The following is a 13,990-nucleotide window of genomic DNA, read 5'->3' as shown; positions in this document are numbered from 1 at the left end:
ATTATTTCATCTTCTTAAATTTGTTGAGACACATTTTATGACCTAATGTGATCTATCATAATGTTTCACAGGTGCTTGAGAGGAATGCACATTCTGCTGCTGTTTGGTGAGGAGTGTTATAAATATATGTCTGTTGGGTCTATTTGATCTATACTATTCAAGTCAGCTGTTTTCTTATTAATTTTCTGACTGGATGTTCTATCCATTACTGAAAGTGAGATATGAAAGTCCCTTACTATTTATTCTGTTGTGATTTTTTTTCCCTTTAGATCTGTCAATATTTGTTTCATATATTGAGGTGTTCTGATTTAGTGCATATATATTTACAACTGTTTCTTCTGTTAACACTTTATTTTCCCTTTGAGTAGTACGAACATTCATGTATGTCCTTGTGCCTCCTGACCATCCAGAGTACACATTTTAAATATGTGTAAGGCAACATTAAAAAAAGATGAATGTATGTTCTTGTTTCCATAAATTGGTTATCAAACAAACATGATTTTAAGTTAATAAAAAGAACTAATTTCACTTTTTGAAAAAAAGCTCACTCCCAGGGGTCAGCGAGCATGAAAAAAACGCTCACTACTCAAAGGATTATTAAACAATGATTTTGTCTCTAGTAACAATTTGTCTTAAAGTATACTTTGTCTGATTCAAGTATAGCCACCCTTGCTCTCTTTTGGTTATTTTTATGGAACTTTTTCTCTTTACTTTAGCCAATGTGTCTTTGTATCCAAACTTTATCTCTCTTGTAGTCAGTGTATCACTAGATCTTAAAAAAAAAAATTAATCCTCCTACAAAGGCATGTCTATCGTTCCCTGTCTTTGGACATGTAAGAATTGGAGGCAAAGAAATGTGGACTTGAGAGGTCTGGGGCAGCTTGCTCCGCGCAGGCTCAAGATCAACCATCCCACATAGGAAAAAAAAAAAAAATTAATCAGCCACTCTATGCCTTTTGATTGGGGAGTTTCATTCCCAGTTAAAGTAATCATTGATAGGTAAGGACTGACTCGTTCTATTTTGTTTTGTTTTGAAGTTCTTTTTATTCCACTCTTCCTCTCTTGCTGTATTCTTTTGGTATCTTGTTTTGGTACGATTTTGTTTGGCTCCTGTTTACCTATTGTGCATCTATTAGAAGTTTATCCTTTGAGGTTACAATAAGAGTCCTATAAATCTTGTACTCATAACCATCTATTTTTTTTTTTTTTGTATTTTTCTGAAGTTGGAAATGGGGAGGCAATCAGACAGACTCCCGCATGTGCCTGACCGGGATCCACCCGGCATGCTCACCAGGGGGCGATGCTCTGCCCATCTGGGGTGTTGCTCTGTTGCAACCAGGGCTATTCTAGCACCTGAGGCAGCAGTCTTGGAGCCATCCTCAGCACCCGGGCCAACTTTACTCCAATGGAGCCTTGGCTGCAGGAGGGGAAGAGAGAGACAGAGAAGAAGGAGAGGAGGGGTGGTGGAGAAGCAGATGGGCGCTTCTCCTGTGTGCCCTGGCCGGGAATCGAACCCGGGACGCCTGCACGCCAGGCCGATGCTCACCACTGAGCAAACCGGCCAGGGCCCATAACCATCTATTTTAATTTGCTAAAAACTTCAGTTCAATTTCATATAAACACTCTATGCATTTACCCTCAGACACTTTGTTCTTGAAATCAAAATTTACTTTTTGTATTATGAATCTGTTATTCAATTTTGAGGGTGAAAGTTATTCTAAATACATCTGTCTTCTAATTTTTATGTGATAGTTACAGGTAATTTACACAACACAACTACACTGGTATATTATTCTGTATTTGTCTATATATTTACCTTTACCAACAAGATTTATAATTTCATAGGTTTTCATGTTGCTGTTTAACATATTTCAATTCCATGTATTGATAAAAAACTCCCTTAGAATTTCTTTTTTGGCAGGTTTAGTGATGACAAATTCCCTCTGCTTCTATTTTAAGGACATCTTTGAAGGGTGGATTATCCTTGGTTGGCAGCTGTTTACTTTCTGTACTTTGAAATACATCATCCCATTCTCTCCTGATCTGTAAGGTTTCTATTAGAAAACCAGTAACAGTCTTGAGAGGGTTCCCTTGTATGCAGTGAATAACATTTCTTTCAGCTTTCAAAATTCTGTTGTTGACTTTTGACAGTTTAATTTTAATGTTTCTTGGGATAACGATGTTTATGTTCAATCTATTGGGCTGAGGAATAAGTTCGTAGCGTTTTTACCGAAGACTTTTATTTAAACAAAAAAACAATAATTATATCAATAAGTTAATCAATTATATATTCGCCGTTGCTGTTTACAACCTCTTCCCACCTCTCGACCAATTTGTTGATGCCGTTCCGCCAAAAATTGCCTGGTCTGGTGTCAAAGAAGTTGTTGAGCCAGTTTTTAAGGACCTCTTTGTTATCGAAGGTAACGTCCTTCATATGGTTTGACAGGGAGCAGAAAAGATGGTAATCGGTCAGTGCAAGGTCTGGAGAATACGGCGGATGCTGAAGGACCTCCCATTCGAGCTCTTGGAGTGCGGCTTTGACGACTTGTGCAACATGGGGCCTGGCATTGTCATGAAGGAGTATGGTTTGACCATGTCGATCAGGTCTTTTCAGTCAAATAGCCTCATTCACGCGGTGTAGCTGGGCAATGTAGAGCTCCTTGTTGACCGTGGCATTCTTTTTTTTTTTTTTCTTTTCATTTTTCTGAAGCTGGAAACAGGGAGAGACAGTCAGACAGACTCCCGCATGCGCCCGACCGGGATCCACCCGGCACGCCCACCAGGGGCGACGCTCTGCCCACCAGGGGGCGATGCTCTGCCCATCCTGGGCGTCGCCATGCTGCGACCAGAGCCACTCTAGCGCCTGGGGCAGAGGCCAAGGAGCCATCCCCAGCGCCCGGGCCATCCTTGCTCCAATGGAGCCTTGGCTGCGGGAGGGGAAGAGAGAGACAGAGAGGAAAGCGCGGCGGAGGGGTGGAGAAGCAAATGGGCGCTTCTCCTGTGTGCCCTGGCCGGGAATCGAACCCGGGTCCTCCGCACGCTAGGCCGACGCTCTACCGCTGAGCCAACCGGCCAGGGCCGACCGTGGCCTTCTTTTCGAGCATTTCCCAGTTCTTCATCGAATTCAGAAGGCCTTCCGCTGCAGCATGTGTCATCGATGTCAAAGTCACCATTTTTGAACTTTGCAAACCATTTCCATGCTGTAGACTCGCCTATGATACCTTCTCCATACACGTCGCAAATGTCCCGGGCTGCTTTGGCAGCTTTTTGACCTCAATGAAAGCAAAGAAGAGCAGGTGTCGAAAATGTTGATTTTTGCTTCCTGGGTATTCCATTTCTAAGCCTCAAAACTAATAAAAAATTAAATAACTCAAAAATACAATTAACATAGTTTTGTAGAGCAGAAAGAGTTTTATTGAATGAATACTTACCCTTTGCCAAACAGCAAACAAATCGTTGTAAAATAAAATATAAAAACGCTACGAACTTATTCCCCAACCCAATATTAGGGGTCATGTGGATTTCCTGCATCTGGACACCTATTTCTCTCCCCAAATTTGAGATATTGTTATTATTTCTTTAAATACTTTGCCCCTTTCTCTATTCTCCTTTTAAGACTCCCATAATCAGTATACTGATTCATTTACAGTGTCCCATAAATCATATAGGCCTTTTTTTTTTTCATTTTTCCCCTTCCAAACAAATAATTTCAAATGACCTGACTTTGAGTTCACTGTTTTTCTTCTGCTTGATTGAGTCTGCTATTAAAGCTATAATTGTATTCTTATTATTTATTTTAGCTCAGCCATTGTATTATTCTGCTCTAGCATTTCTAGTTGATTCTTTATATTATTTCCTATCTCTTTGTTGAACTTGTTTTGCTGTATTATTTTCCTGATTTCACTGAACTGTTTATTAGTGTCTTCTAGCTCACTGAGCTTCTTTAGGACAATTATTTTGAATTCTTTTCCGGCAGTTTGTGGATCTCCATTTATTTGAAATAGGTTATTGGAAGTTTACTGAGTTTCTTTGGGGGTGTCATGTTTCCCTGATTTTTGGTGTTCCTGGCTTCCTTGAACTGATGTCTTTGCATTTAAAGAAGAAGTCACATTATCTAGATTTCATAAACTAACTGGCTTCCTTAGAGAGATATCTTTAGATTCTGCCTGTTAGAAGGTGTAAAGGGTGGGTGCTTGGGTACAGCTTGAAGGATGTGTACGAGTGCACTGTTGCATTAGGTCTAACTGTTCACTGGATGCCAATTTAGAGGCATACAACAACTTCAAGTGGGGGGAACCTGGTAGGCTGGCAGCTGGAATCTTTTAACATCAATAACTGCAGGGTCCTGGGTAGCGACAGCTGATGAGGTAGGTCAGCAGTGGCTGTGAGTGCTTGTGGGGTCCTCAGCAATGAATATACTTGGGTAAGCAGCAGGGGCCAAGATCAGTTGTGTTTGATCATCCTCTTGTGAGGGTCACCCCTAGATACTTAGTAATGGGAGCCAGAAGATTGCAGAGGCCCGATATGGCTATGGGTGGAAGTGTGTAATGGTGGTACCCACGCGAAAGCATTTGTGTGGGGGTAAAACCAAAAGTATGGCACAGCTGTGGAGGTTGACTACTGTTATTAATAGCAGTGAAAACTGAGATTAGCAGTGGGATCTAGGCTGGTCACACTTGATGACCAATTGTGTCTGGTGGCAAAGGCTATTTTATTTTGTATTATAGTACTAAAATATAAAATAAACTGTTCAACCTATATATTTAATTATACTAATTTTTGGCTCAGAAGTCTATATTGCAAAAACATAAAAAGATTAAGAGCCCATTAATAAATGTGTTTAAAATTAAACTTCACAAAAATAGAAAATATTAAATTATAACCAATCAAGAACAACAAAAATATTTAGTCAAGATAGTCTTTGTTTGTAACAGTATGCCATATTTAATTAACATCTGGAGAAAATATATCACTCCTCAGATAATCACACTTCTACACAGGATATGAGCTAATTAAACAGCTAGGAAATATTTCAAACAGTCTAACACATTTTTCATGCCAGCAATGATAAGGTGGAACAGAAAGCCAATCAAATATTACCATTTAAATCTAATATTATCACAAATAATTTCAGCCTTAATTAGCAATTAGTTATTTCATATTCTGAAACCCTTTAAAATTTTTTAGTATCAATTTGGGTGTCTCTTAAAACACTGGGTAATTATGAATAATTTTTTCATTATTGTTCATAATTTAAGAAATTAAAGTTGTTACTAATAATTATAGTCTGACCAGGTCATGGCACAGTGGATAGAGCATCAGTCTGGGATGCGGAGGACCCAGGTCTGAGACCCTGAGGTCGCCAGCTTGAGCACCGGCTCATCTGGCTTGAGCAAAAGAAAGCTCACCAGCGTGGACCGAAGGTCGCTGGCTTGAGCATGGGGTTATTCGGTCTGCTGAAGGCCCGTGGTCAAGGCAGATATGAGAAAGCAATCAATGAACAACTAAGGTGTTGCAAAACAAAAAACTGATGATTGATGCTTCTCATCTCTCTTCGTTCCTGTCTGTCCCTCTCTACCCCTCTCTCTGACTCTCTCTCTCTGTCCCTGTAAAAAAAAAAAAATTATACATATATATATATATATATCTTTATTATATGCGGCTTAAGCGTCTGTCACCAATAGCTTATTGGTTGCTTGCGTAACTGTACTAGCCAATGGGGTGAAGTTGCCACGGCATTCAAATAGTCTTGCCTTCTGGCATGCCACCTCACAAATTGAGGTTAAAGATTGGAGCAATTATTATGCTGTTAAGAAATCTTAACACCAGAAGGGGTCTTTGCAATGGTACAAGACTAGAGGTTCTCCAACTGAAAAATAATGTCATAATAGCTAAGTCTTTAACTGGCTCCTCTAAAGGTGAAATACATGTCATTCCAAGAATTGATTTGGCTCCATCTCAAACAGGGTTGCCGTTTCAATTGAGACGTAGACAATTTCCTGTAAAACTTGCCTTTGCTATGACCATCAGTAAGTCTCAGGGCCAAACACTTAAGCATGTTGGCATTTTTTTACCTGAGCCTGCATTTGGACACGGTCAACTTTATGTTGCCTGTTCAAGAGTTCGTGAAAGAACGGACGTAAAATTAAAAATAATTGATGGTCCTCTGCAAGGCGAGCTTAAAAATGATGGAAAGATCTACACAAGAAATGTTGTGTACAAAGAGTTCTTTGACATGTGAATTAACATTTTATTATTTAAATCACCTTTATTTATTGAGCTAGCGGGTGGCTCTTAAGAAATGTACTGCCAGTGGTTTCCTTCAATGCACTCTACTTGAAGCAATTAAGCAAGTAGAAGGGGGAAACCCCGTGGGGCAGTAAGCAAAGGAGCGTCCTTGCCGCCTGCCCTGGGTAATTCAGTTTGAATTAGCAGACACCTTTGCACAAATCATTTTTTTTTCTTTTAAGCTGGAAACGGGGAGAGACAGTCAGACTCCTGCATGCGCCCGACCGGGGTCCACCCGGCACGCCCAACCGGGGCGAAGCTCTGCCCACCAGGGGGCGATGCTCTGCCCCTCCGGGGCGTAGCTCTGCGCAACCAGAGCCACTCTAGCGCCTGGGGCAGAGGCCAAGGAGCCATCCCCAGCGCCCGGGCCATCTTTGCTCCAATGGAGCCTTGGCTGCGGGAGGGGAAGAGAGAGACAGAGAGGAAGGGAGGGGGGGTGGAGAAGCAAATGGGCGCTTCTCCTATGTGCCCTGGCCAGGAATCGAACCCGGGTCCCCCGCACGCCAGGCCGACGCTCTACCGCTGAGCCCACCGGCCAGGGCTGCACAAATCATTTTAATTACAATTTATAATATCTAGAACAGCTGTCATTTCGTACGACTGCCGGGCTTTCTAGAGTGTGTGTGTGTGTGTGTATAGGTTCATGAAACAAACAAGATAACCAACCAATATTAGTGTTTCTAGATTATGCTTGAGAAGGCAAGAAAGTAACAAATATTCCAAATACAGGTTTATATTCAAATGAGTTTTTTACTTTTCTTTATTTAGAATCCCTTAAATTTGCTAATGTATGTCAAAGTATTGAGTCAAGGGCTCTATTAGTGTCAGAAATAAATTATATAAATGAAAAATGATGATTTAAACAAGTCCTATATGATGGAATGTTATTTTTAAATTTAAAGAAATTTTAAATATAGAAGAACTTGATTTTCACTTGAGAAAAACAAAAGTTAAGAAAAACAACTTTAAAAAGATGTGATCCCACTGCCCATAATACCTTTTCTCCCCTACCCCACAACCAGAGCCTTTTTTCTATACTAGTAGTAGTCATACTAGCACTAGTAATAGCAGTGGCAGCAAGGACTATTAAGGTATATGTGATTAATTTATTTAATATATATGGGCTAAATATTCCTAGTGCTACGTCTCAAAAATGTAATGTTTTTATACACATATATCACACCAGTGGTTCTTAAGAAGTTTTTGACATTTAAATTTCCAGAATTAAAATGAGCAAGGTTAATCTATTTTTATAGAATTACATCATCTTTTCATAAAAATCACATTCTTCTTCTTGGACAGCTAATTATATTGGAAACAATTTTGTATCCTAATGGGTGACTTCAGGACACTGGATTTCACCATCAACAATGCCTACCAGGTCAAAGTTCTTTGCAAAGTGGATGATGAAGGTAGACAAGGAGGTAGATAAAATGATTTTGAGTGAGAAACAACGTATTACTGGTAAAACTGGACTGAATAAAATCTATGCATTATTTCTGCATCTCAATAACTCTGTATGAATAAAACTAATCCACTCATATTGTTTTACTTCCAATCTCTCATCAATGATCAAGACTTTACCAAGTATGAACAATACTTTAAGCATTCTTTGAGGCATGTGCTCCTTATTTAATGTATCAAAAAGTCTGGTTGACAATGCTGCTATTTATAAACAAGTGAAAACTGAATTTTACTTTATTGAGGTATCTTGAAAGACAGAAGAGAGATCATTTTAACAGGTAAAGGTTTGGTATGAATATTATGAAGTGTCCAATGTGATGCCAAACGTGACAGAGATACGATGATCAAATAATCTATGCGTTATTACAGATAGGGATGTGAGAACACTGATTTGTAACTTCTAAACTGAGTCATTGATGGAGATATGGACTTAGGGACTTGCCTTCATCTGAGAAGAAATAATTTCATAACTAAATTTGCCTGTCTCATGTAACAACCCCTCTCACTAATTTTCAAACTTATTTTAAGGTCACTATGATTTATAATTTAAAATGTCCTTTGTCAGATAGTGATTATTTTTGTTATGCCCCAATTAACCTTAAAAAAAGGTGAAGAGAAAACACTTGAAAACGTCTCTAATGAGAACAAATTTATATGTAACCCAGTGTACAAATACAAAATTTTGGCACCACAATTCATTTAATTTTTTTCTCTAAGTTATTACTTTTCAGTAGAGTTATTACCAGTTGAAAAGAAGAAAAACAAATAACATCTGCTAAACTAAACTCAACTATTATGTGCCCTGCACTATGCTAGAGCTTTCACACATTAGCTCCTTTAATTAAACTAGCAGTAAAGCTTTATTATTTCCATATGAAATAACAAAAAACAGAGGCACAGAGAGATAAAGCAATGTGCAAAACTCTATCTAGAATTGAAAGGGGTAATGGGAAAAGAGAAAATGAAAAATGACTCTTAAGTGACCACACCAGCAATTTTCAAGCAGTATGCCGCACACTGATATTCCCAAGAGGCCCACGAGAATTTTTAAAATATGCAGTACTTATCTATTTAATCAGGGACACTGACCTCTTTTCTCTTAGATTGTCAAATAAAATGATATCAGCTAATACAACAGCTTTCCAGTGTGAATGAATCAAAATTGTACCTATCGTCTGATCAGATAAAAAAAGTATATGTATATACATACACATATACACATACACACACATATTTGATGTGCTGCAGAATTTTAGTAATCAGTTTATGTGTGCCATGAAATGAAAAAGGTTGAAAATTACTGTGTTAGTGTACAGATATGCCACTAAGAGAAAACAGAAGTTGAAAGGAGGCAGTCTTCACCAGTCGATGGCATGGAAAAAAGCATGTGTCAAGGGACACGCTTCCATACAACAGCAGGCAACCAAGACCGCTGTTGTAGGGGCAGCTAAAAATTCAGATTGGTACAGATATTAATACATTTTATCTTTTATGTTTATGAATAACAAGTTAAACTGCTATAAACTTATGAAAATGTTCAGTCTACTATATTATTATTAAACTGCTCAGTTTACAAACTAAATTCTGTTTTAAACAACTGTTTTTAAGCTAGAAATCATTTGGGGGTGGGGTGTTTTAATCAGCCAGGCTCCCAAGAGCTACTACTACCCAGAGTCTGGGCTCCACCCTTTCCTACACACCAGTACCCTTCCTGCCCTCACAGGACCCTTTCTCCTGGGAAAACTGTGTGACTCTGGGCTGAGGCACTGCACACACCAGTTCTTGGTCCCTGAAGACCCCCCTAACCCCAGGCCATGCAAGACAGAGAATTATACAGAGAATTTAAATTAAAGAGACAATAAACACTGGAATAAAAAAATAAAGATACAAACCATCTCTGTATTCTTAATAGCAGTAAAAAACTTAACAGACTACAAATCAGTCTAATTGGAGACTGTATTTTGTCTCTTTGAAACTTTTTGCCCTGAAGGAAAACCCGCTGAAATTTCTATCAGTGAATAGTACTACCACTGAGCTCTCCAGCCTGACTTTATCAGCTTTCTCCTCACCCTTTTATATTTGTCTGTTCCTTTCCTTTCTTTTGCAAATAGGTTCAGTCCTTTTGTCCAAAAGGTTTTGCTTTCCATTTCTACACCACCACAAATCTTTGGCTTCCAATTCCTAAAGCCATGATTCTCCCTACCTCTCAATCTGTAATCACACATTCTCTTCCTTTCTCACTGCAGTTTGTCAACAGTTCTTCCATCATCTATACAATATCTAAAATATACCTCCTGTGTAAAGTTTTCCTTGGCTAAAGCAAAAGATGCATTTTTTTCTAGACCAATCCCACAGAAATAAGTATTATCTGTGAAGCCCAAAATGTACTTACCATTTTACTAAAATATTTTTTGATTCATGCCACTTATTCAGTTGCTTGCATATCTTCTATATGTATATGTTAATACTGTATGTTTTAAGTTTCTGATGGGCAGACATTATATGCAAAAAAATTCATTTTTACAGTTATTACTCTGAACAATGTCATGCAAAACTAGGTGCAGAACTAATGCTTCTAATATAGTTTATTTTCTACATAATCTTAATATATAATCTTATAATTCTGGATAAAAATAAATAAAATAAAATAATTCTTGTCCATAATTTAGACTCTATAGTTTTTAAAAATTATTAACTATATGACTCTTTAAAAATATCCTCTAACAATGGGAGAAACTGTAGGTTAAGACAGTTAGCTTTAAGTTGGTGTTTTCTCTCTTAGTTACACTTCCAGGATATAAAGAGTTTCAACACCTTCACTAGGCTTATAGCAGTTCTCTCTGCTTAACTCTCCAGCCTGATGCTTACCGATAGCTCTTTGAAACATGTATTTCCAAATCCAGGAACACTTTCCTAAGGACTAATACATTTTGGGCTGAAGCAGGGTCCTGTTTGCAAATTCTTAAAAAATTTAAGATTGCAACAGCAGAGCATTAAATCAAGTGCAGAGCCCTTCAGAGTACTGTGCCCTGTGTGACTGCACAGGTCACATGCCCATGAAGCTGGCCTGCTCTTGTCCCTATGTGACCCTGACTATGCTTCATCCCCTCACCCAGTCTGCTGTTGAAGACTTATTTCCTGTACTGTCAGTCACCTCTGGCTTCACCCATCTTAGCCGCCACACGGCTGACTGGCAGAGACCATGTTTTATTCTCTGGTACTGCTACTATCTTCAGATTGAAATTTTAAAAAAAAATTAAAAAAAAAAAGAGATGCAGTCTGAACATAATGAAAAGCAAGATCCAGTGTTTAACACAATACCTCCCAATGGTGTCTGAGTTACTTTAATTGTAATTTAATCTTTGTAGGATAGAACAGGATATGATACATGCTTTAAAAAGATGGACTTGCTAGAAAACTACACAAACACAAAGTGTAAAGTAATTAATATATGAAAGCAAGCGGATATAATCTTAAAATATGAGCAAATCTGTTTTTTTTTCTGCAATGGTAAAAACAAAACCTCTCAAGTAGAAGGCATGCATTTTGCTTTTAACCAAAAGCATCAAAGTATCAATAAGTTAACGAGATTTTTTAAAAATGACTTCAAATTCTACACTACTACTTGTACTTGCATCAATAAATGTATACAGGCAAGGAAAAATCTATACAGATAAGCAGAAGCCTATATTTACTATTAACAACTAAATAATCACGTATTCTTCCTCACACAGGAACCATGATAATGAAAAAGACTTTCAGAGTCAAATATTAAAAAATAGAGGAGAAGGAAGTATATGCAGCAGTCAGAGAATCAACGGTTTACTGTATTAAGACACACGTTTCAAACAGAACTGCAATAATAAAATAAACTTATTTCAAACACATTGTTTCTGCTCTTCAAAAGAAAAAGATTTACTATTTTTTAAATGCCCAACAGGATAATACACTGAATCTTTGGAAACTTAAGTGAAAATTTAATATAATATAGAACAGTCTGTTAATAGTCAACACACAGCTAAATTCCTTAAAGACTGTAAATTTACAGCAGAAATTTGCCTTTTATATTTTCTTCATCTATTTTGAAAGATTTTTTATTTCAAAATGTAAAACATTTCTGCAAAAACATGACAATTTTACCATTTCATTGGCATTATCAATCTGTTTTAATTTATTTTTATTTATTTATTTTTGTATTTTTCTGAAGTTGGAAATGGGGAGATCAGTCAGACAGACTTCCACATGCGCCTGACCGGAATCCACCCGGCATGCCCACCAGGGGGCGATGCTCTGCCCATCTGGGGCGTAGCTCTGTTGCAACCAGAGCCATTCTAGCGCCTGAGGCAGAGGCCACAGAGCCATCTTCAGCGCCCGGGCCAACTTTGCTCCAATGGAGCCTTGGCTGCAGGAGGGGAAGAGAGAGACAGAGAGGAAGGAGAGGGGGAGGGGTGGAGAAGCAGATGGGCGCTTCTCCTGTGTGCCCTGGCCGGGAATTGAACCCAGGACTCCTGCACGCCAAGCCGACGCTCTACCACTGAGCAAACCAGCCAGGGAATCTGTTTTAATTTAAAGCAATAGCATAAGTGATGTTAAGAAGTATCTGGTTTTAAAGTTATTTTGAAATATTTAAATAGATGTTATAAAAAGCAAAATTGAATATGTAATAAAAATAACAGATTGGTAAATAATCTTTAATGACCACGATATTAGGTATCGTTAAAGGAAGTAGTGTAAGCAGGATTCCACAGCACGTTGTTTCTATTACTTTGTCAGATCTAGCAGACTACTGTTCTGAAGACTCTTAAAAACAATTTTATACTAGTCTCAGAAAAAGTACTATTTTTAAATACAAGAAATAAAGTGGAAAATCACGCTAATTTTATACAAAATATTTCCTTTATAAACAAAGACTGATTTTGGTTTTTCAATAACAGAAGAAATTAGTTCCAATGACCTGGATAAAGGTCATTATTTATTTTTATGGTATAATTCAGTAAAAAAGAGTCACAAAATTACCTTTAATGTGTGCAATTCAAACATTACTAATTTTTCATTGTTGGGGGGGTGAAGTAAAGCTACTGTTATTAGTTAACTATGGTGGTTCTCAAAGTATGATCCACAGAATACCATCGTGGAAACTTGTTAGAAATTTATTGAAAATTCTGGGACCCCTGCCCAGACCTACTAAATCAAAAACAATAAAGGAAGGGTCCATCAATCTTTGTTTAACAACTCTTCCAGGTGATTCTGATACAGCAAAGTTTAAGAACCAGCAGCTTTCCATACCTATGTGGTCAATTAATATTTGACAAAGGAAGCAAGAACATACACTAGAATAGAAAAAGAATCTATTCAATATTTTGTCCTGGGTAAAGTGAACAGATACATGCAAAAAAATAAAAAATAAAACTAGATCACCTTCTTATATCCTATACAAGAATAAACTCAAAAAGGATTAAAGACTTAAATATTAGACAAAAAACTATAAAACTTCTAGAAGCAAACATAGGCAGTAAAATCTCAGAAATTTCTTGTAGCAATATTTTTTCAGTGTGTCTGCACAGGCAAGGCAAACAAGAGAAAAGAACAAATGGGGCAACATCAAATGAAAAAGTTTTGCATAAAATATAAAGACAACCCCACTAAAAAGCAGAACATATCTGCTGATACATATGATAAGGGGTTCATATCCAAAATTTATAAAGAACTTATAAAACTCAGCACCAAAAAATATAAACAATCTAATTTAAAAATGGGTATAAGATGTGAATAGACACTTCTCCAAAGAGGACACACAGATGAAAAAGAAGCTCAATGCCACTAATCATTAGAGAAATGCAAATTAAAACCACAATGAGATATCACCTCATACCAGTCAGAATGGCGCTCATCAATAAATCAACAAATAACAAGTGCTGGTGAGGGTGTGGAGAAAAGGGAACCCCTGTATACTTTTGGTGGGAATATAGACTGGTGCAGCCACTGTGGAAAGCAGTATAGTTACCTCAAAAAATTAAAAAAACTGCCTTTTGAACTAGTGATCCCACTCTGGGAATATATCCTAAGAATCTTAACATACTAATTTAAAAGAATACATACATCTCTGTGTACACTGCAGTGTTATTTACTACAATAGCCAAGATCTGGAAACAGCCCAAGTGCCCATCCGTACATGAGTGGATAAAAAAACTCTGGTACATTCACATATTGGAATACTATACAGCCATAAAAAAGGGAA

General features: G+C 37.7%; 1 protein-coding gene and 1 non-coding gene across 4 annotated transcripts in view; one reads left to right on the top strand and one right to left on the bottom strand.

The window, feature by feature from the left end:
• Positions 1 to 13,990, bottom strand: part of ZEB1 (zinc finger E-box binding homeobox 1) — a 209,868-nt gene that overhangs the window by 113,570 nt on the left and 82,308 nt on the right. The window lies entirely within an intron of this gene.
• Positions 791 to 919, top strand: LOC136407390 (small nucleolar RNA SNORA38). Its single transcript, XR_010751931.1, has one exon. It is a non-coding gene; the product is annotated as a small nucleolar RNA SNORA38 (small nucleolar RNA).

This window comes from Saccopteryx leptura, chromosome 5, assembly GCF_036850995.1.
Source record: "Saccopteryx leptura isolate mSacLep1 chromosome 5, mSacLep1_pri_phased_curated, whole genome shotgun sequence".
Taxonomy (NCBI): Eukaryota; Metazoa; Chordata; class Mammalia; order Chiroptera; family Emballonuridae; genus Saccopteryx; species Saccopteryx leptura.
The sequence above is the reverse complement of the archived record's forward strand: the minus strand, read 5'-3'. Positions and strand labels throughout refer to the sequence as shown.